Source organism: Chrysemys picta, chromosome 1 (assembly GCF_011386835.1).
Source record: "Chrysemys picta bellii isolate R12L10 chromosome 1, ASM1138683v2, whole genome shotgun sequence".
NCBI lineage: Eukaryota > Metazoa > Chordata > Testudines > Emydidae > Chrysemys > Chrysemys picta.
The window spans coordinates 77,565,610-77,588,680 of record NC_088791.1 but is presented as its reverse complement, the minus strand read 5'-3'; the positions used below and the strand labels follow the sequence as shown (position 1 = coordinate 77,588,680).

Sequence of the window (23,071 nt, the reverse complement as noted above, 5' to 3'; positions counted from 1 at the left end):
GAATTACACTAGGATTAATGTAGGCCTTTTTGCATTTCATTACTAAAGAATTATTTTAGAATAGTTTAGCGGTTGCCTGATTGCTGATTTAGTGGGACAGTGTGCATAATCAGTTAATGTAAAAAGCGACAAAGAGTCCTGTGGCACCTTATAGACTAACAGACGCATTGGAGCATAAGCTTTCGTGAGTGAATACTCACTTCGTCAGACGCATGCGTCACCCACGAAAGCTTATGCTCCATTACGTCTGTTAGTCTATAAGGTGCCACAGGACTCTTTGTCGCTTTTTACAGATCCAGACTAACACGGCTACCCCTTTGAAAGTTAATGTAAATATCTCATGATGTTCAAGGTACTAAGCAATAATGAATACGGTCTGTATTTTACTTTCCAATATTTTTCAATAGCAGATTGATTGATAGTGCATTCAGTCTTTCCTGAAAAAAATCTTGATATTCTTTTAATCCTCCTGATTATTTAAAACTAATAATTTACATTGATTACCACTTCAAAGTCCTCTGATCTGAACACCTTTCAGCACTATTATTTCCACTTATTTACTTTGCAATTTAAACTACTAGTTTTCGGATTGTTTTGGGTTGATTATGAAAAGGAATCCAATAATGTCTTCTAAACCTTTTCTGTATCCTCTGTTTTTCCAGTTTCTGTGCTGTTCTATACCAGACTTAAAGCTTTGAACTAGCTCATGCAGAAACCTGTAGCCCATGAATTATTTACTAACTAACTTCTTTACATGTTTCTCAGTTAGCTATCTGTGAGGAAAACAAAACACCTTTAGGGAGTAGTAGCATGCTCTACTTATGCCTTTAAATGAAGTGGGAAGGAGCTGGGATAGAGAGGAGAGTGATACATTGATAAGCCATTCAGAATTTGGAAGAACGTTTAAGTAAGGTGTCTCATGATGGCAAAGCCATATTGCAAGTAAAAGTATTGTACTACCTAGTGATTTACAGTATGAATGTAAGTCTAAGAGCTAATTTGAAGCTTCTGGAGCAACCATTTGATGGCTTTTAGGTTGTAGCTTAGTTGCACCTATTTCAGTCTTTGGTTTGAAAAAATGCCTTTAATGGAACAGAACATTCTCTTAGAACCAAGCTGTGAGCAGTCATGTAATTCTTCACAAAAAAAAGGTAAAAGCCACTTAGCAGGTATATATTCTGGCTACCCTTTCTTTCCTCTGGTTGCAATCTATGGGGTTATTCAAGTTTTATTTCCTTGATGTTTATTTGTGCATCTGATTAATATAAGACACTTGGTGGAAGACTTGGTAACGTTCTCCATGTGCAAAAGGAATCTGAGAAAAGAAGGGTATGAGCTAAGACTGGAGGAGGAAGCTGGGTGCAGAGGAGAGCTGGGTGAAGAACTGATTTTTTTGGTTCGCAGGCGGTTCTGAAAAATAATGGGGAAAAAACTGGTCAAACTGAACTCAAAAAATTTCAGTGAATCAATGAAACAAACTGGTAACCATCGTCATAGTCCCTGGGAGGGAGTAGAACTGCAGTCTCTGGGCTAAGGAGTAGGGTTAGACTGCTGGGTTAAGAACAGTGAATTTCAGTGGGACTGCAAGCCTAAATCCCTAGTCTAAAGGGAGAAAAGATGAGTATCCCCACCCATAGAGAGGAGACCTAAGGGGGCCTGAGACATAAAGGTGTGCTATGGTCACCATGGATGGGTCAGCGGTGCAGTTAACCCATGAACTGTGGCAACTAACACCACCATCTTCTTCTCTTCTGGCCACTCTGTGAATCTAGCCTGAATACATATTTTTTCTGGCTGAAATTATTTGGCGAATTTGTGTCCAATTCACGAATAATTTTGGGTTGACTGAAATGGCATTTTTCTGCAAATACACTGTTCAACTGAAACATTTCACCTTGCTTTATTGCAGAGTCAGGTGGTTCTTCCACTCTTGTGAAATCTGTTAGGAGAAGTTCAATTAGCTATGGTGGTGGAGCAATGTAGGTGAGTAGAGGACTGTCAATTTTCCCCTCTAACATCTGGAGTATGATTCAGCTCTCACTGGGGAATTGCCTGAATTATGGGTCTGAACATTACCTGGGGTTCTGGATATTTTGCAGATACATTAGTGTTTTGCTTCCCATACTAAAAATGGGCATCAATAAGAAAAACCTATCTAAGAATGTCAGTGTATTCCAATTAGGGAGAAAGCTGGATGGAGAAGGGGGGGGGGGGGAGATCCATTTTTATTCTGTTTTTCTTGTTTAGTTTTAGCTAAACATATCTGATATGTTCTTTTCTTGGGTCAAAGGAGCACCCTTCAGTCACTGCCACCTCTATTTCCCTTTTTGACTCACCACCCCGTGTAAGCTTGACAGGAAGTTTATTCCATTCTTTCTGAAATACACTGAAACTGAAAGAAACAGTTAGGGAAAGACATCTAGTGATCTGTTCCATTTAACTTCCAGGTTTGCAGTATTTTTATAGAGAGACATGCATGTTCATGTCCCCAGAATAATTTAAAAGCAGAAAATTTCATAGGGCAAAAAGTCTTCACCAGCCAATAAAGAACCTGACTGATGTCAAAGGGCCCAATTTTGAAGTCCTCGGCCACAACTCCTATTGACTTCAAAGGGAGATTTGACTGAATAAGTACTTCAGGATTTGACCCAGCATGAAGGAGTTTGATACGTGCTTCCAGGTCCACTACACATATATCTTACAGACACAGGCACGGGACACATATGCCTTACAGATGAGCTAGCTGTAAGTATGAAAAAGATTGAAGGAAAGGCAGTGCGATATAAAATTGAATTGTTAAACTACATAAACAGTAAAGTGACTGCAGGGGAGAAGTGAACTTTACTTTTTTCACCAGCTGAACAATGAGAATGGCAGGAAGTAAACATGTTAAGTGTCCCTCAATATCAAATGTCATACAATATGGTAAGTAGTCAATGGCGTGCAGTTACAAATAGAGAGAGAAATGGTTCTATTTATAGGGAAATAAAAAGGTCATTTGCTTTTATTGAGTATTTAAAGTATTTTCCTTCAGTGCTCATTTGATATGAAAGACTGACTTAGTGAGAGTGCATAGAGCTAGCAGCCAACAGCCCAACCTAAAGAGAGAGCTCATTAAGACTGAATTTCAGAAGGGATTTACTCTAGGAGGAGAATGACACATGGCAATTCATGGAAAGTCACTGATGGTCCTTCTCTGAGCTGGCTGCCCATCAAGTGATGGGGAAGTAAAGTTGGGGGATTAAAGGAAGGCTATACAATATTTGTATATATAACTTGGTGCACTCAAGTTTCATTATTATGGGTTTTGTACTAAATATTTCATGGATATAGCAGCAATACCATTACATTTCTTTTCCACGGGGCACAGATTTCAGCAACTGTAACAAGTCACTCACCAGCCCACAAGACAAAAAGTAGAGTCTCAGCTGAGATTCAGGCCATCAACTGCTGTTTTTCCTTCCTATTTATCTGCTAGCCTTTTGAGGTACATAGGAGACAAAATGAGCTCCTGAAGAGCTACCCAGAAAACCCAACGGCCAGATTATTACATAGCAAACTATTTGGACAAAGCCATCTGTCATGACAATACATGGGGTGGATTAGTAAACCCATATTTCTTGCCCACCTAGTGGAACTTCTTGTGCAGAAATAACCATTAAATGGTGGCATTTCTTCTCTCTCTGTAGCACTCTTAATTACTACTTTATGCATTATACATAGGCTCATCACTATGGTACTGTAGACCACTCCTATCCACTTTTGTTGTCCAAAGGTAACTGTGGACCAACAGGACAACAGAAATTGAAGCATGATGTGTATAAGTTATTATTATTATTTGTGTTGTGTAGTACCTAGAGGCCCCATGCCCTTGTGCTAGGCACTGTCTCTCATCTGATTCAACTCTCTTAGAAAATGAGAGGCACACAAGGCGGATAAGACAAAGACTGAAGGAAGCACAAAGTAATGAAGATACTGTGATCAGCATGATAAACATCTATCATGGCATGGCCAGCTGCTTACCCGATTGAAGATAGTATTATATATGCACTATTTCTTTCAGTTTTATTTCTGTGTTTTTCACTGTCTTAGTATCCGTCTCTTAAATTTAACATTTCTTTTATTTAAGAAAATTCTTTATTGGTCAACAAAATCACCACAGTTGCTCAAGACTATTATGGCCAAATGCTGGACCCCAAACATTGCTCAGGTATATGGCCCATGTGTTGGGAAGGCTCACAGGTGTGGGAAAATTGAATCCTTTCCTGAGGTCACAGAGGAGCACCTAGCTGGTGGATCCGCATAGTTATAGCTTCACCAGCCTTGCCGCTTGAGGGAAGCCTCTTCTCTACTGGGATGAAAAGAGAACTTGCAGAACTGTGATGTGCCACAGACACAGAGCCCTATGCACAGACTTCAGTGAATTAAAGTGAATTCAGGATCTTCCTATGAATGAGGGGCAGAGTTTGCCCCTTGCAGAATTGCTGAGCACTGACAGCTCCCATTGACTTCAGTTAGAAGTGCTGGTGCTCAATATCTGTGAAAGCAGGCCTTAATTAGTGTACATATGCTGCTTAAAACAGAATAGATCAGAATTTTGTGAACAAATTGTTGGACAAATTTGCTCCTTTATTCTTTACAACAGAAATTAAGTAGCAACCTAAAAATCAAATAATATCAAATTCATTTTTAATATTACCATTCATTTTGAATAACCTATCCAAAATGATTACCCTTTCTTTTCTGTTCATGAATGGTTAATGACTGTTCCTGATTTTCAGATGTGATTGTTATTTGGAAGTTTTCCCCAAATAGGTTAAAATTTGTTTTCATAAACTATGGCTGGAATGATTGGTCCCTTATGTCATGTGGTATTATATCTGCTCCCTGACTGGATCATTGATTTTTACACAGGAAAATAACAACTAAAGAACACTTTTTTTCTAGTATGAGTTATTGAGTGAATAATCATTTATAATATTTATCACATTTTTGGGAGTTACTAACTTTTTCACAGACAAATATGCTGCTATCTGAAAATATTTGAACAAAATTGTCCTGTGCAGCCAAAACACTGGCCGTGTTCATGGAAAGTAATCATTCAAATTTCAGACATGTTTGTTTTCAATTAAATCACTGGTGCACAGTGTAAAACGTACTAGCAACAAGAACTTGTCTTTAAGGTGGTGGTGGGGGGTAAATGGAAGCAGTCATTTTTATATTTTTGTAATAGTTAGGGACTAGAATGGCAGAAATTAAACTTTCCTGCTGTTGATTCAGCTCCTGAAATGTTAAGGCCACATAGTGATAAGTGATGTACTTGATGAATTCTTACACAGATCTGAGTTGAACATTGACCATAACACCTAAATGAACTTTAGAGAGTATTTGCTTTAGCAACAATAGTGATAAAATACACGTATTGATGCTGCACACAGGGGTATCTAACCAGGCATCTAACTGTGTCTAATTTTTCTGTTCTTGTTTCACTGATGTGGATTAGGAGTTTTCTGCAGGACCTGGGTATTAATAGCTAACTCCTGAATTAATCTTCTGCTGTAAGAGTATAATTTACTATGGCGTTTTAAGGGTTATGTTTCAGTAAGGTGGCATGAACATCTGCCAAATAACCATTCCAACGATCTCATGCATAAGGAAGTTTATTTTACCTTTAATGCGTGCTTTAATAGATACTTGGAAGTACTGATTTATCTGACTTATAGGAAAATAGTTCTAGATAGTCATGCTAGTATCAAAGCAAGTTATTAATTTTTTATTATTATTATGATTATTATTATAAACACAGCAATCTCCAGAGGCCATACTTTGTTACTATAGGTATTGTGCAAGCATATAAAGACATGATGCTTCCCCCTAAGAGACTACAATCAAAGGTCCTGATGCTGCCAGGAACACGGTACAGTTGCAGGAGTCTACTATTGCATTATTCCTGCTCCAGGAAGAAACTAAGAAAACATGTGACAAGGTGGAAAGAAAAAAACACCAAAATATATACAATTGTATATACATTTGCCAATGGTTTATTGTAAATGGATCAAGCACCAAGTGTCCCCAGCTGTTCCTCAATTGAGCCACCATTAATAGTTTTATTTTTTTTTAATGGAGATGGGTCTTGTAGAGAGATTTGAAGGAGGAAAGGGGTGTGGGCTTATGAATCGGTAAAGGAAAGGAGATCTGTGCATTTACAGGTTGGAAACCTCACCCACTTTTCCTGATTAGTTATATAAGCTGTCCAAGGCAGAACCATGGAAAAGCTGACACTAGCTTGGAGAAATAACTGGAAGAAGTATCATTCTGTTTAGGACCATGTGAAAGAATTATATGATATCTAATTTCAGATCTTGTATTAGTCATCTTCCTGGTGTTTTTTTTTTTTTCTCATTTGGTCACAGTAGGCACTTCCCTAAGTCACTCTGGTGCCAAAATTGCTCTGAATGTGTGTCTTTACATGCAGCATCAGATATACATTCCTACTATAATTTTAATACTTCTACAAATCAACAGTTACTAATATAATATTGACCCTCTGAATGGTGAGCAGATATCAGGGCACTGCAGGTCGGCCTCTTCTCCTGGCAGAGAAAAAATCAGTGACATGGAGTCTGAGTATTTTTACATTGTATTGCAACACTACATATAGTAGGTGTAGTTGGCACTCAATTAAATCCCTCTTTCAGGGATCTCAGCCCAAACTCCGGGGCCCAATTCCGATTGACTCTAGTTAGAGAGATTAAGACAGGAGCAAACTTTTCTGTTGTGTACAACAGCTTCCCCCCACATTCCCTACGAAAAGATGTGCTATCAACAAAATTACCAGTATTACTCCTAAGACTGTATGCTGCTTCCACGCTAAGAAAAAAGTTGTAAGGTTCTATTTAACAGTGCCATCTAGTGGCTCCTGCCATAACTATTTTAGTTTTACTGTGTCTTCCTCAACTATTCTCTATATATCATGTTATTTGTTTTGGTGTTTTCCTTCAAAAGATAAGTAAATATAAAGTAAGAAGGGGGAGTGGGGGAAAGGGGTGTTTTTTTCCCCCTTAAAATCTTGGATCTCCATGTTACTTTAAACTCCAGTTTCTCTTTCCTGCAAAGAACTTGCTGAAGTGCTTTGGTGCTGCTGGGAAAAGTACCCAGACAAAAGTACATGAAGTAAAGCCTATAAATACTGCCAGTGCTGTCCCAAATACCAGATGTGTCACTAATGCAATGTTACCAGTTCAAATATTTTCACTGTCTCTATCACTGAGCAAAGGCTATTGTAGGTGGAGGCAGGCTGTGAATTAAGAGGTTAACTATCAACCCTTCTTAGGTATGAATATGAAATATCATTCCCATTTCAGACTAGTGAAGCAGGGACCCAACCCCCCACTCAAGCTTCCTGACCACCTTTGTTCCCACCTACCCCTGAAGTCCTCTGCTGAGCACAGATTGGTTGGACATGGGGATCTACTCTCATGTACCCAGATTTAATTAATTTAGTTTTCAAAACTTTAGTTCATGCAGAGGGAAACCTTGGCCTGGTCTACACTACAAAGTTCAGTAGACCTAAGTTGACTTGTTTCAACCATTGTGCATGTGTCTACACCTCATTTTGTCTCTCGCCAAGATAAGCGCCTTGTTACAGTGATGCAATAACCCGACCTCCCTAGCGCCACAGGCAACCTGCATCAGTCTATGCAGAGCGAGTGGAAACATGGCATTACCTGTGCCATCCCTAAAAGTCCTCTTGCAGCCAGGGCTGGCTCCAGGCACCAGCATAGCAAGCTGGTGCTTGGGGTGGCACATGGAAGGGAGCGGCACATCCGGCTCTTCGGTGGCAATTCGTCGGCGGGTCCCTCAGTCCCTTTCGGCGGGAAGGACCTGCCGCTGAATTGCCACTGAAGAATGAAGTGGCGGCAGTAGAGCCGCAGATCGCGATCATGGCTTTTTTATTTTTTTTTGGTCTGCTTGGGGCGGCAAAAGCCCTGGAGCTGGCCCTGCTTGCAGCTGTCCCCAATGCCTTGTCCCTGCAACAGTGGCCACAATTTCAAACTTCACTTCCCAGAGGTCACAGAGACTGGAAGCCCACCACCCACCTCCCTTAAAAATTGCAGTGTGTTTTTGAAATGCCTTTTCCTTATTGCCCACCTTGGCATGCAAACCGACCAACCCACCTTTGTGAGGATCTGATTGTGCTAGCTCCACACACAGAGAGCTACTCCTGCCTGGAATAGGAAAGAAGTCATGGATCTTATTGGCCTGTGGGGAGAAGATAGTGTTCAAGCACAGCTAAGGAACACCAAAAGAGGTATAGACATCTATGTGCAGATGGCGTGTGAACATAACTTATGCCAACCATACTTTGTAGTGTAGACATGACCCTAGTTTGATGAAATATGGTCACATGCTCATAAGAGCCCCCACTCTGGCCTGATCTACACTGAACAGTTATATTGGCATAACTACATCGAACAGGGGAGTGAAAAACCATACCCCAACTGATGTAGCTATGCCAACATACAGAGCCAGCTCTAGCGTTTTTGCCACCCCAAGCAGGAAAAAAAAAAAAAGCCTCGATCGCAATCAGCGGCAATTCTACCATCGCTTTATTCTACAGCGGCAATTCGGCGGCAGGTGCTTCACTCCGACAGGGCCTGCGGGACCCGCCGCCGAATTGCCGCTGAAGAGCCAGACATGCCACCCCTCTTCATTGGCCGCCTCAGGCACCTGCTTGCTATGCTGGTGCCTGGATCCAGCCCTGCCAACATACCATCCAGTGTAGATGAAGCTATGCTAATAGAAGATAGCTTCTTTTGACATATATAACTTCCTTCAGGGAAGTAGTGTTCCTACACTGACATAAAAACCCCTTCCATCTACAGCCAGTGATGCTGGAACAGTTTTTGGAGTGGGGGTGCACACCTCTTACCCCTGTCTATGCCCCTCACTTCCCCTTAGACCTGGAGCCAGGAGCAAGACTGTGGCTCCAGGAGCAGGGGGGGATGCAGACAGAGATAAGGCAGCTGAGACTGGGACCACAGATAGGGGCGGGTGCGGAGCTCCGGGCGTGGAGCCAGCAGCCAGGACCTCACATATGGAGACAACCGCCAGGACCCTGCAACCAGCAATGGAACCCCCGGGCAGCAGCTGGGCTAGCGGCCGGGACCCCGGGCCACAGGGGCTCAGGGTCAGCGGTCGGAATGCCAGGCACAAAAGCTGAGGGTGCTGCAGCACTCCCCCCCGCCACCGCTACTTCCCATGCCTATGTCTACATGTACTCCTAGGCTGCATCTGACATAGCTATGCCAGTATAGTCTCCATGGTGCAGACATTCACTTAGACTGCACTTATGTTGTAAGACTGCAGTGATGTCAAGGGGAAGGGTGCTTTTCTTAGAGTTTTCCACCACAAGAACATATACATCACTAATTGGGGAACAGAAGAAAAACCTCCTATCTATTATGGTCTGCTGATAGGAAGACAAAAATGTAGCCTCGGCAACAGCAAGCAGAGGAAAACAGCATCCCTTTTCTTATCAGCATAATGAAGTGCTTTTATTGCAGCCATTTCTGTTTGTCTTTGTATTTTTAATCCAGCCTGGAAGCATATATGCAATGTTTCCCTGATCCCATCTGAGAGGGGATGGTTCAGCATTCTATTCCATAAATATCAAGCCTGATCTTTGTAGGCTTCCTATAACTACAAATTCATAGCCTAGCCAGGTTGACTCAGCCCTTCGTTCTTTTTAATATAGATTACTGAGTATCATGCATTTTCTTGCATTGAGATGTCTTTTGGACATATGGTCCCTGCTTCCATAGTAACTGAGCGGTTCTGCTTCCCTTTTAAACTTTTCCTCCAGCCTGTGCATGTCTTGTAGGTGTGGTGCTTGCTGAGCCCAGAGCAGCTTCTTAACCCCTTGTTGTCCAGTGTGGAATTTGTATACCCCAGCACAGAAAAATGAGACACAGAGACAAATGGCCAGATTTTTAAAGGTACTTAAAGATACAGACAGGCACCAGTGGGCTTTTCTATGAGAGCTAGGTGCCTAGGTGCTTTTGAAAACCCCATTAGCTGTTTCTCTGCATCTTTAGGAGACTAAATACCTTTAAAAATCTAGCCCTAAGGTTATATCTACACTGCAGCTGGGAGCATGCCTCTTATCTGCCGGTAGATAGACTCCTAGCAGGGCTAGAGCTAGCATGCTAAAAATAGCAGTGCGGACATTGTGGCTCAGGCCAGAGCTCAGGCTCTCAAGCCTAGGGGGTCAGGTGGGCTTGCGAGCTTTTAGCACCTCATGGGTGAAAGCTCAAGTCCCACTAGCATGACTCTGTCTACCCAGAATGGGAGGTTTGCACCCAGCTGCAGTGTAGACCATCAAAGGTCACACAGGACATTTGTAACAGAGCAGAGAATTGAATCCCCGTATCCTGAGTCCCAGGTAGCATAGGAACCACTAAGCCATCCTTTCTCTTCAAGGTTGCTATGATTTGCATAGACATTAGAGATCATATTTTTTTCTTTGTAAAGTAAGTATTGTCCCTGGTATTTCTAAGCGCTATTTCTCTTCCCCAAGCTACTCTACAGTGCTAGCCGCCAGCCCTGCTCCAGAGATTGCTGTGTTTCAGTGGTGCTGTATGTACCTTGAGTTGAAAAAAATTATCTAAATAAAAAATAGTATCTTTGTTTTTATATACAGAACAGACAGGACTGTTGCGGGTAACATATAAACTAGCATCCAAATCCTGGATTCTAGGACATCACCCAAGTGACTTGGATTCTCAGAAGGCATGGAAAGGAGCATCAGTTCACCAGCTGTGTGGAGGTGGAAGGTGGATAATGATTGCTGTGTTGATTGTTATGTGGATCTATCTACCATGTCCATTCTTCCTTGGCTGGGTCCTGATTTGGCCCTGCTTCCTTGACAAAGCTGAGCTCTGGCATGTACTGACAGGAGTTGTGTAGGCCTTGCTAATTAAGCACACAACTGCAAGGCAACTTTCTACTCTTCTGCTGTGTAGAAAATTGCTGTATGGGAAGAGGAGTAAGCAATACCTGTGTAAAATACCTGTAAGCCACTAGAATTGTGCCTATATTATGGGAGCTGTACTGTTTTATCTATAGTTAAAGAGGTACAGCTTCCTTGATGCCCAGCACTATTTACACACATTGTGCTTTAGAAACAGAATATAACTTAGCTTAAAGATATATGAACAGTTTTGTGATGCTACTAAATAGTTTTAATTTTTGGATGGGTAAACTCCTGGATTAACCAAAATCTGAAACTGAAACTACATATCTCTTCTACAAATCTTGTTTTAGGTACAACTTTTACTTTATATTCCAGGGAGGCATTTTCAAATGATAGTCCATTAGATATGTGTGATTTTCATTCCTGTAGATTATAGTACACCAGCCTATTTTCCTTTTATTAATGGTTAGCTATTCTCAGTTATCCAAATGTCCTCTGTATCTTGCAGGTGTGGAGGTGATCCCTTATGTCAAGCTGTTCCTTATTCTGGAAAGCAATTATGGTATAAACAAGGGTGGAAACTGTCTGGCTGTTAAGAGCTGGGAGGTCAGTGAATGACCAAGTGCAAAGAGAAAGACAGGATCGATACTTAAAATCTTTCTTTCTAACATATCTTTACTGCAATAACAACACTTCTGAGACAATTTTGATAGGCAGATGCTTAGACAAAGTAGGATGAACAATTTAGTATTTTTGTATGGCATAGCTTAGAGGTCTGAAATCTTTTTTTTTCTTTGCAACCATCAAGGGGGAAAAAAAGAGAGAAAAGTTCAAATATTATCACTTTAACAAAAGCACTGGTACTTTCTAAAAGGCTTTCCCCCTCCCTCCCCCCCGCTAATCAGTATTAGCTCTGCAGGATCTCTTAACCTCTTAGTCCCTATCAGCAATGCTAAGACTTGAGATGTAATGGAAAAGAGATTTTATAAAGGTACATTACCATAATGAGACATGTTTTCCAAGGCGAGGTTCCATTTGTTGGCGCTGTTTGCATCTGAAAAATAATTGTTGTGCCTTGCAGGAACAAACCTGTAAGCCTGTGTCTCTAATTACCTGACCATAGAGGAAAATCAGGTCTTGAAATTACTATGATTTCTACCTATAGTTCTTCTTAAAGACACAGATTTTGAGTGCAAACTGCACATGTAATAAATGGCATTGGTCTTTGACCCTTTTAAAAAAAAAACATGCCTCACTTCAGTTACATGCAGTACGATAGATACCAATATAAATCTGAGGTGGTATAGGGATCTGGAGCAGTCATTCTTTAAATGCTTTCCAATTTTTTTGAAAACCACAAGATTTGTCAGAGCATATATCTTGCTGTATGATGCAGTGGCCAGAAAGCACTGTTTTATGATGCCTGTGTAATAAATGAAATGTAATTTGTGCATGGATGAGGAACAAATATCTTCTATGAGCATGAAATTGAGCATAACAAGTGTGTGACCCCATCAGCAGCAACTTACTCATAATTATCCAAGATCTGTACAAAGAGGTGACTTCCCTTTCTGGATCTCTGTAGGCCCATCAGCATCCTCGCTGACACCATTCCTGGACTAGGAATGGGGCCACTATGCACTTAATTCTCTTTTTCCTACCTTCAGCAACCAATGGAGGAATGAGCAGGAAAGTTAATGCAGCCTAAATCTGCATTACCTTATCCCCTCTGCAGGGGACCCCTTCCAGGAAGTGTCTGGGGGCTGATTTAGGCAGTAGGATAGTGGAGCTGGTGCAAAGGCACAGAGCTCCCTTCTCTGTTTTCACCAGCAGATCCCTAAGGAACTTATAGCGGGAGGCAAGTTCAAGGTTTATATGGCTGCCTCCTTCCATTGGATGGGCAAACCTTGCCCTTACCCTTGACAAAATGTTCAGGAGGAACTCTGCAGGTTTCTTTCTCCAGTGTGGAGAAAGGGGTTGGCTTGCCACAGGCAATGTCTAATATTAAATAGATTAAAATGTTTTTTTAGAGAAATGAACTTAACATCATTTAACATTCATATCTATATTTCCCTGCTCCCACTGAAGTTATAGGCAAAATTCATAGTTATGTTAATGCATGTGGGATCACAATTAATAGTTTTACAGGAAATGTAACCAATGACAACAAGAGACAAATCAAACTGACAAATCAAGACAACTCGTCCATTTGCTCAACAATGATTAAGCTGGCAAGGTGGCCATGAGGTATTTGTTTATTGCACCAACTTTCTTTCATGTGCTGAAGAAGAGCTCTGTCAACTCAAAAGCTTGTCTCTCTCTCTCACCAACAGAAGTTGGTCCAATAAAAGATATTACCTCACCCACCTTGTCTCTCTAACATCCTGGGACCGACATGGCTACAACAACACTGCATATAATGATTAAGCTGGCAGGAATGAAGGGAGCAATGCTATGAATGGAATGTCTGGAATTTAAACGTCTAAATAAATCAACGCCAGCTTGATACAAATTCAAGGTAGCCGGTAGTTTAAGGTAGATAATATTCAAACACACCGAGACATTGGTCTGTGATGCTGTTAACATTTAATTGCCTTAGGTCACACACTGTACTAAAGGTCAAAGTGGTTACACTACCTACCAAAGAACCTGATGGCGACACTGTCAAACTAGAAATTAATATATTTAAAATACTGCCCCTGCAAATGTTCAACCAATCAGATTATAATTTTTATTAGTGTAGCCCCTAAATGCCCCAATCAATATTGGGCTCCTGTTGTATTAGCTGCTGTGCAAACGCAATAAGAGACAGCCCTACCCTAAAGAGCTTACATTCTAAATATTTAAGCCAGATAAAGGGCAGGAGATCAGAATGCAATCTACAAACACAAGGCGGGGAACTGAGCCACAGAGGTATGAAGTGGCTTGCTCAAAGAAGACTGTGGCGAAGTGTGATGAGGTATACAGACCCCACACTGGAGATCAAGGAGTTAAGGAACAGCTCTGACACCAGGCTGCCTCATGCAGATACACTTGCAGAGCTTGCACAAGCTGGAGGCAGGGCTTTAGAAAGGGGAATGAGCAGTTCAGAGACAGGCAGTAGAAGGGAGCAGACAGCTGCTCTGGGGGGAAGTTCTGCCCAGGAACTCATGGCGTTGGGTGTAGCTACCCATGGCTGGACCCTGGTGGAGAGGGGTGGCCACTCTGAGAGGACAGTACAACAACAAGAGCCCTCTCCTCTTGTGAGAGGCCTTCTGGAAAAGACTATGACTGTTTAAGGACCCTGCCCTCAAAGTCCCTTTGTTAGGGGGAAGGACTGAAAACCCCTGGGGTAGGGGCCTGCTGCGGGACAAGACTGTCCTTCAATGGTGAGACATCCTGCCAACCACTGCTTGACCACTAGGCAGCACTATTGGTGGTTGTGCATCTTCTACACAGAGCCAAAACTGGAACTCAGGTTTTTCGAGTTCTGGCTCCAGTACCTTAACCCCAAAGATCATCCTTCTCTCCAGATTGGCTGAATGTTTCTATTTGTTTTTATTCCAGAAGAGCTGTTTGCCCATGCTATGGTACATCGAGTGGGCTTTTCCATTGTGGTGCTGGGTGAAGCTTATATTCCTTTGCTGTTTGCTAATCTTTCACTGTGCTGTGGTCAACAGAATCAGGTCCAGCTTCTTCTAACAGCAGACATCATACTCCCCTTGAATACTGACAAGGTTTTAAAACCAACCACTACTTTCATGCATATTTATAAGGTATCCCTTGCCAAGTGTCTGCTCTAGAGGTGAATAGTTACACAGGGGTGAAGTCTGTACTTTTGGGAACCTCTAGTTGTCAACAGGACTTTCAAGTTGATACCAGCTATTTGGTAGATGACTCTGCCTCTCCATCACCACCTAGAAGGATAAATTATGGGGTACCAAAACCACCCTCTTAACCGCCACAATTTTATCTGTCCCCTTTCTAGTCAATTAAACTATTACCATTCCCCAGCTATAGTAGTGAGGGAAATGAGGGGGAGGGACTAAATAACAACCCCTCATTTGCTAACACTTTCCCAAATGCCCCTAATGCTAAATCTCCCTGATCTGCATAGCTGTCATATAGATACATTCCTAAGGATCCACCTCTTCCTTCATGCATAGCTCCTCAAAATCTAGTCCAGTCTCTTTCTAAAAGGTTTTTTGTTGGGAAGCCAAGATTCCCTTCCATGCAGTTCTTGTTTCTTGGTATTGCCCTAATAACTCACATAAGCACTTTACAAAAGTAGAAAATGGTAAGTAGGATAGCCCTTATTATGGAGCAGCAGTAGCCACATCATAGTTAATGAGAAGCTTGCTTCATCATCTGTAACCATCACTTCCCTCCATATTCCCACCCCCACCCCACCCCGCAAAAAAAAGTGATCCTCCTGAAATTTCTCATGCCATATCTCATCCCAAGATAGTGTTTTTCTGTAAAGGATTATTGGAAATCAGAAAAGGATTTTCAAAGTTATGGTGCTTTGAAATTGTACCTTTTGTTGACATCTTAAAGATTTCCCAACCCTTGTGGATCTGATTACTAATATTACTCCAGGTGCTCAATGGTGTAGTGCTGATGTAAAACTGGAGTAATGAAGTGGGGAATAAGGACTTTATTTTTGTTGGTTTTGCTAAAAAGTGTGTTGTATTATTTGGGGAAGGTAAGAGGATTAGTGAAGTTAGGGAGAATTACAAGGCATAATATACTTTGAGAAAGGGAATTTATTTTGACTATACTGTGAAGAAGGGCTGCTACAGAAACTTTAAACTTGATCTCTTAGTATTTCCATGGCAACCATGGAGTGGTTCTAAGGATCTTGGAAACTGGAGCAGCTACCCTCCAGTTCAGAGTAGGACTTCTAGGTGAACAGAGTTTTGGTTCTGGAGTGTTGGAGGAGGCATGTCCCACCCCCAAGGTAGTGAAAAGAGAGTAAAGAAAAAAGTTGTAACTGATGATAAGCCTTTTGGCTGGGAGGGAAAAAACAGGGTTTGGGACCTTTACACAAAACTGGCAAAAGTACATTTCTGCTGATTGCTCTAGACCAGTGGTTCTCAAACTTTTTTTTCACGGACCACTTGAAAATTGCTGAGGGTCTCGGCGGACCACTTAATGATCTTTCCAAATGTTGTTTGTACCATTAGCTAACTATTTTTTATCCAAAGCGCTATATAAAAAAAACCCCTTATTAATAATTAATGGGTTTTTGTTCTGCAAATAAAAGCACACAACTCATATTTTAATATCAGTAGTCTTACCTTTCTAACCCAATGGATGTGCCCTATCTCCCTTGCCACGACAGCCCCTGAGCTGGGGTCTCTCCCCAGCAGCCGCAGCCCTGGATCTGGGGAAAGTCGCCTCTTTCTCTGGCCACTGCAGCCCTGCACTTTCCAAATTCCCCCCACCCCCTCTTCTCACCCCACTGCCCCCTCCCACCTATCCCTTATTTCCCGCAAGGCCACCACCTCACCTTACATGTGCATCTTCTCCAAGTTCCAGACACCTAATTAGTGGAGCCACACCTATGTGGCTCCACTAATTAGGTGGGTGGCCCTTCATTCTCTTGTGTGCGGCCACCCAGGCACGCACCTTAGAGGGAACTATCTGCGGACCACCTGACTGGAGCTCACGGAACACAGTTTGAGAACCTCTGCTTTAAAGCCTTTTCCCCTCTCAGATTCACATAGTGTAGTTCAACTCTGTTGTCTCTAAAAGAATGATTCCCATGGACACACAGTGGATATGGTAGGCAAAAAAATTCACTGAAGTACAAAACTGTGTCTATAATTCCTATTGCACATTAACAACAGATGGCAGGAGGGTGGGGCAGAAATAAAAATAAATTTTTGAGATATGTGAAAATTCTTCCCATGTTCTGATGAACTCTTAATATGTATTTGGCCAAATGACTTTCAGAGAGAACAGGCAAGGTATATCACCGATTTAAACCAATTCCAATACAACCAAATGATAACTTTCCTTTGGCCTAACCCTGCATCTTTTACCTGAATAGGCCTCACTTGGAACTAGTATTATTAATATTTATTTGTATTACAGTAGTGGTCAAAGGCCCCAATCCTGATTAGAGCTTAATTGTGCTAAGCACAAATGCTAGTCTCATTGACATGTGCAAGTGCTCCGGGTTTTGATTCCCTTATTTTTTTCTTGAAGTAGTTCTAAACTCAGGCTTTTAAAAATCTAACATAACTTCTTCTCCACTGGTAAAATTATCATGTTGCCATAAAAGGATGAAATGTGCTATAAATAAGAGTGAAGTATGCAATAGTGTGTGATGCATCATGCCCTACAGCAATTGAATGAATGTGTTGGTAATATTCACCTGTCATATCTGTAGGCTGTTTGTTTCCTAAATATTTTACTGATGCAGTTTGCTGACTAAGAGTGAAAGTAACAGATAGCTAAGAAACAGCCCCCCATTTGCCAATGGAAAATTCCCAAAGAATTATTGCATGAATACAGGATTTACTGTCGAATACAATAGTTGCACTGAAATTTTTTTCCATTTTGACAAAATATTAGTTCCACCATCTCCCTCAGCACGTATAGGAAATCTCTATCAAACTGGTAAAATCTTTCTAAAAGGAAGAAATAGTGTGTGACCACTGCACTTTTATTTGGCAGTCAGTCTCGACGACAGGGCCTGATCCTAAGATGTTGTGCAAATTCTCATTGGCTTCACTGATGCAGGAGCTCTTTGTCATTTAATCCAGTGGTGGGAACACACATCCAAGTTAGATGTGTGAATACATGGAGTTTTATCAACTGAAATAAATTACCATTTTTGATGCCCATCGCGAAATTTCATGGACTTTTCCAGTTACTATATATATATTGGTAGTCCCATCGCTGACGATGATGACGATATTGTCACAGTTCCTGTTACTATGCCCAATGGAAATAACAAGTCATGGTTGAGGGAACATGATGCAACTTAAATCATGTCCATTTTATCCTAAATAGTAAACATTTTCTTATCATTGTATTCTTGGAAAGTATTTTAAATCACTGGTGTAAATCAACTGGCTTCAATAGACTTGTCTTCTTACAGAAGGGCTACATTTGATCCATCAAGCAATATTCAGAATAGATCAAATTATTTTTGCCCCAATACAATAATATTAGCATAAATGAATCTATTTAATAAGATGAAATAGGTGTGGTGAAGTCTTTGAAGAGATATCCAATCACTTCAGACATCTGAAAATAACTAAACTGGCTAAAGCCTTGGAAAATATTAAAAATGTGTTTGAACCACAAAATTCAGATCTGATTACAAACATTGCTAATGCTCTGGGCTGTTTGGAGCCAGGGTTTTGTTTGGGTCTACCTCTAGAGTTCTCCACTAGAAGCTTCATAGAAGCGAAATATGTTTGGACTGTCTTTAATGAGACACTTCTTGCTCTGTTAAGATTCACAGAGAGCTGAGCTGTCTGATCAATAAGCAAATTTTAAAATATGAAAGTTTTGAAAGCAAGCAAATTTTAGATTTTGTAATTATTTTAAATAATCCTATTAAAAGGCATCACAAAAATGAAAAGTGCTTTGTTGCAAAATTTTCAAATTATCATGATGTTCTATAGCAAGAGATGACAAGCTTGCAAGACAAATTGTGAGACTATATTTTTCCTGTTAGCTACTGGGAAAAGTTTTTGTTAGAACAGGACTTCCCACTTTTTGTTCCTCTGACAAGGGGGTTTCACTAGTCAATAGTAAGGATCTAATTTATGACCATTAATGAGATCATATCTCCTATTATGTTAGTGACAATGACATTTATTATTTGCCTTTTCTCAGAGCTAAAAATACATCATCAGGTGCTGGCTTTAGCCCAGACTCAGTTAGCCACAATAAGCAAAAGATTTAGAAACAAAGCCCTACTGAAAAGATGTATTATGTACAAAAACTGGCAAATGTGATTTACAAGTTATTAAATATTTTCATTTCCAGAGGCTATTAATGTCTTGGGGAAAAAAATTGAGTGACAAAGAAAGTTAACAACCTATGAACATCAACGAAAGCTCCCTACAGATATTTTAACTCAGCCCTGTTCTATGTCAGCTTTGAAACAACAAAGGTATACCTTATAGAAGTATCTATTAGCATTTAACTCATTCAGCATCCAAAAGACATTAAAGTCTGGTGTTATAAAATTGGGAAGCTATTTTAAATCTTAGAACACTTTGCCTGGTCTACACTACGGCGTTAGATCGACATATGTCATGTTAGGTCGAATTTATAATGTTCGTGTCTACACTACCGAGTCCTTTCCGCTGGCCTAAAGGGCTTGTAAAATCGATGCCTGTGCTCCACTTAGGCGAGAGGAGTAACGCTAGAATTGACCTTCCTGGGTCAAATTAGGGGTAGTGTAGACACAACACTGTGTAATTCGATGGGTTTGGCCTCTGGGAGGTGTCCCAGAGTGCTCCAATGTGACCTCCAATGGGCAGCACTTTCAACTCCACTGCACTTCAGCCAGGTGCACAGGAAAAGTCTTGGGAACTTTTGAATTTCATTTCCTGTTTGATCAGCATGGAGAGCTCACCAGCACAGCTGACCATGCCTGCCCAGAACTGCAAACATGCTTCAGCATTGAGCATACAGAAGACCCTGGATCTGATTGATGTGTGGGGAGAAGAGTCTGTGCAGGCAGAGCTCCGAACCAGCAGAAGAAACATTGACGTCTATGCCAAAATCGCACAGGAGCATGGGGGACAAAGACTACACCAGGGACACACAGCAGTCCTGTGTGAAAATAAAGGAGCTCAGGCAAGCATACCAGAAGACAAGGGAGGCAAACAGTGCTCTGGTTCTGAGCCACAGACATGACGCTTCTATGAGCAGCTGCATGCAATTCTAGGTGGGAACCCCACCAGTACCCCAAACACTCTCTGTGGATACCTCCCAGGGGCCCCAGGCGGCCACAAGCAGCAAAGAGGAGGACATTGTTGATGAGGAAGAGGAGAAGGAGGAGAAAGCACAGCAGGAAAGCAGAGGATCCATTCTCCCCGACAGCCAGGACCTTTTCCTAATTCTGGAGCCTATCCCCACCCAGGACCAACTGGCGCAGGACTGTGATGGTGGGGAAGGCACCTCTAGTGAGTGCACACTTGCAATAACACCACAGGGGTTAAATGCAATTGTGGTTAATGTTTAATCTGAAGTAAACAATTGGGATACAGTGGCAGCCAGTCCAGCTACGCAACGGGTGCTCCCCGGAGAAGCCTATTTATGTGCTAAGAGTTTCCTCACCAAAAGATGTCCCTGTGTGTGCCCTGACACTGCCTACCCTTTCTTGTGTGCTCACCATGCCTGCCTGCAAACCAAAATCTGAGCCCAGCGCTCTTCCATGTGTTTTACCCTACTGCTAGGTGTTTCTTTTAAAATGTGTCTGTGTACCTCAGGGAGTATATTTACTGCTGTGAAGTGTTTCATTCATTGCAAGAGTTAACCTTCTGTTTTCAACAATATATGTTTTTCCTTGCATCTGCAAACTTGTCTGTGGGTGCTTCTTCCATACCAGCACAAAGGCTGGCCCAAATTAGAAGGCGAAAAAAGCGGACAAGAGAAGACGTGTTCTGAGCTTTGATGCGTTCCTCCAAGACTGACAGGGCCCAGCTGAAGGCATGGAAGGTTACGCTGTCAGAGAGCATGCACACCGCAAGAGGGCAGGAAAGTATGCAGGGAACAAGAGTGTAACACGCAGGAGGAGATGTTGCGGATTATGGGGGAGCAAACAGACATGTTGAGGCATCAGGTTGAGGTGCAGGAAAGGCAGCTAGACCTTAGAGTCCTGCTGCACCCAATGCTGAACCAGCTGTCCTCCTCACCAGGTTCCATACCCTCCTCTCCCAGCCATCCTAGAACGCGGGGGAGAGGGGGAAATCTCCATTATCCCTTGAATTCAACTCCAGGAGATGGTTCATGGAGCAGAAGTCTCTCATTCCCACAGCTTTGATTGCTAGACAGTGCAATTGTAGTAAGCTACATGTCCTTGCCCCTCCTGCCCTGTGTTATCAGGCCCTTAGACCCGAGTTATCTTTGCTATTCATTGCTGTCTCTGTTCAATGTTTGTTAGCATAATAAAAATGCATGAATTAAGGACAAGAGGCTCTTTGTTCACTGTGCACGCTGTGGTTGGTGGGGATTTAGTTTACAGGGCAGTACATGCAAAAAAAGGGGGCAGCTTGGTAAGGAACAACACACACTGTCACATACGTGTTGGATCATTCATGAAATTGGTTTTCAAAGCCTCTCTGAGAAGCAGTGCACCTCGATGTGCTCTTCTTATTGCCCTGTTGTCTGGCTGCTCTAAATGGGCTGCAAGGCAATCTGCCTCAACCCCCCACTCCGCCAGAAACTTTTCCTCCTTACTTTCACAGATATTATGGAGCACACAGCAAGCAGCAACAACAATGGGGATATTGCTTTAGCTGAGGTCTAACCTAGTGAGTAAACTGCACCAGCACCCCTTTAAATGTCCAAAGGCACGTTCCACCGCCATTCTGCACTTGCTCAGCCTATGTTTGAACTGCTCCTTACTGCTGTCCAGGCTGCCTGTGTACAGCTTCATGACCCATGGAAACAAGAGGTAACTACTGGCATTTCAACATCACCTATGGTAATTTTCTGGTCTGGAAAAAAAGTTCCTTCTTGCAGCTTTCTTAAGAGACCGGAGTTCCTAAAGATGTGCGCCTCATCCCGACCATCCCACATTGATGTCAGTGAAATGGCCCTTGTGATCCACTAGCGCTTGCAACACCATTGAGAAGTACCCCTTGCAGTTTATATACTCTTTGGCAAGGTGGTCTGGTGCCAAGATAGAGATATATGTTCCGTCTATTGCCTCACCAGAGTTAGGGAACCCCATTGCAGCAAAGCCATCCACTATGTCCTGCACGTTTCCCAGAATCACTACCCTTCTTAGCAGAAGTGAATTGATTGCCCTGGTCTCTTGGATCACAGCAGCCCCCACGGTAGATTTACCCACTCCAAACTGATTCCCAACTGACTGGTAGCAATCTGGTGTTGCAAGCTTCCACAGGGCAATCGACACTTGCTTCTCAACTGTCAGAGCAGATCTCATTTTGGTATTTATGCGCTTCAGGGCTGGGGAAAGCAATTCACAAAGTTCCATGAAAGTGGCCTTACGCATTCGAAAGTTATGCAGCCACTGCTCCTCATCCCATACCTGCATCACGATGCAGTCCCACCAGTCTATGCTTGTTTCCCGGGCCCAGAAGCAGCGTTCCACTGTGTGAACAAGCCTGGCTGCCACCACCAACATGTGCAAATTGCTCCATTCCATGGCGTCCAGCATGGCTATTTGCATGGCATCACATTCTTCCATGCAGCGGATCCTGGACAGTGCGCGAGGTGTTTGCGACATTCACAGCAGTGTACAGCTGAGCGGGGTCCATGATTGCTATGCTATGGCGTCTGCATGAGTAACCCAGGCTTTGGTGCAAAAATGATTGTTTGCCGTTGCTTTCTGGGACGGAGGGATGGAGGAAGGGAGGAGGCAAGTGCATCATGGGAGGCTGACGATATGTATCCAAAACAACTCACGGAAATGTTTTTGTCCCATCAGGCATTGGGAACCTAACCCAGAATTCGAGTCGGCAGCAGGAACTGTGGGATAGCTGCCCACAGTGCATCGCTCCCTGATTCGATGCTAGCCATGGTAGTGAGGATGCGCTCCGCTGACGGAATGTGCATAGTGGGGACATGCAACATCGACTTTGTAAAATCGGAGGCTAAATGTCGACTTAAATAAATTCAAACTAATTTTGTAATGTAGACATGCCCCTTTTGTGAGTTTCTACGTATTTTACAGGTTTAGGGATTATGGACCCAGTCCTGAAAACATATGCACATGAATAACTTCACTCATTCCATTACACTTCTATTGCTAATAGTACAGTTTATATGCTTACTTGTATTCAGGGCTGAGCCCTAGTGGAACAGGACTATCAGTCCCCATACCATTACATAACAGCTTAAACACAAATTGTGAAGAAGAATGCAATATCCAGTTAGTGTTAAGGGGCTTTATGA

The 23,071-nt window shown here is 42.2% G+C and overlaps 1 long non-coding RNA gene across 1 annotated transcript; it reads left to right on the top strand.

Annotated features, from left to right (window-relative positions):
* The first annotated feature begins 268 nt into the window (after window positions 1-268).
* On the top strand, window positions 269-22,774 carry LOC122174246 (uncharacterized). The gene is made up of 3 exons (XR_006175869.2): window positions 269-352; window positions 1,910-1,983; window positions 22,605-22,774. It is a non-coding gene; the product is annotated as an uncharacterized LOC122174246 (long non-coding RNA).
* Window positions 22,775-23,071: the final 297 nt, after the last annotated feature.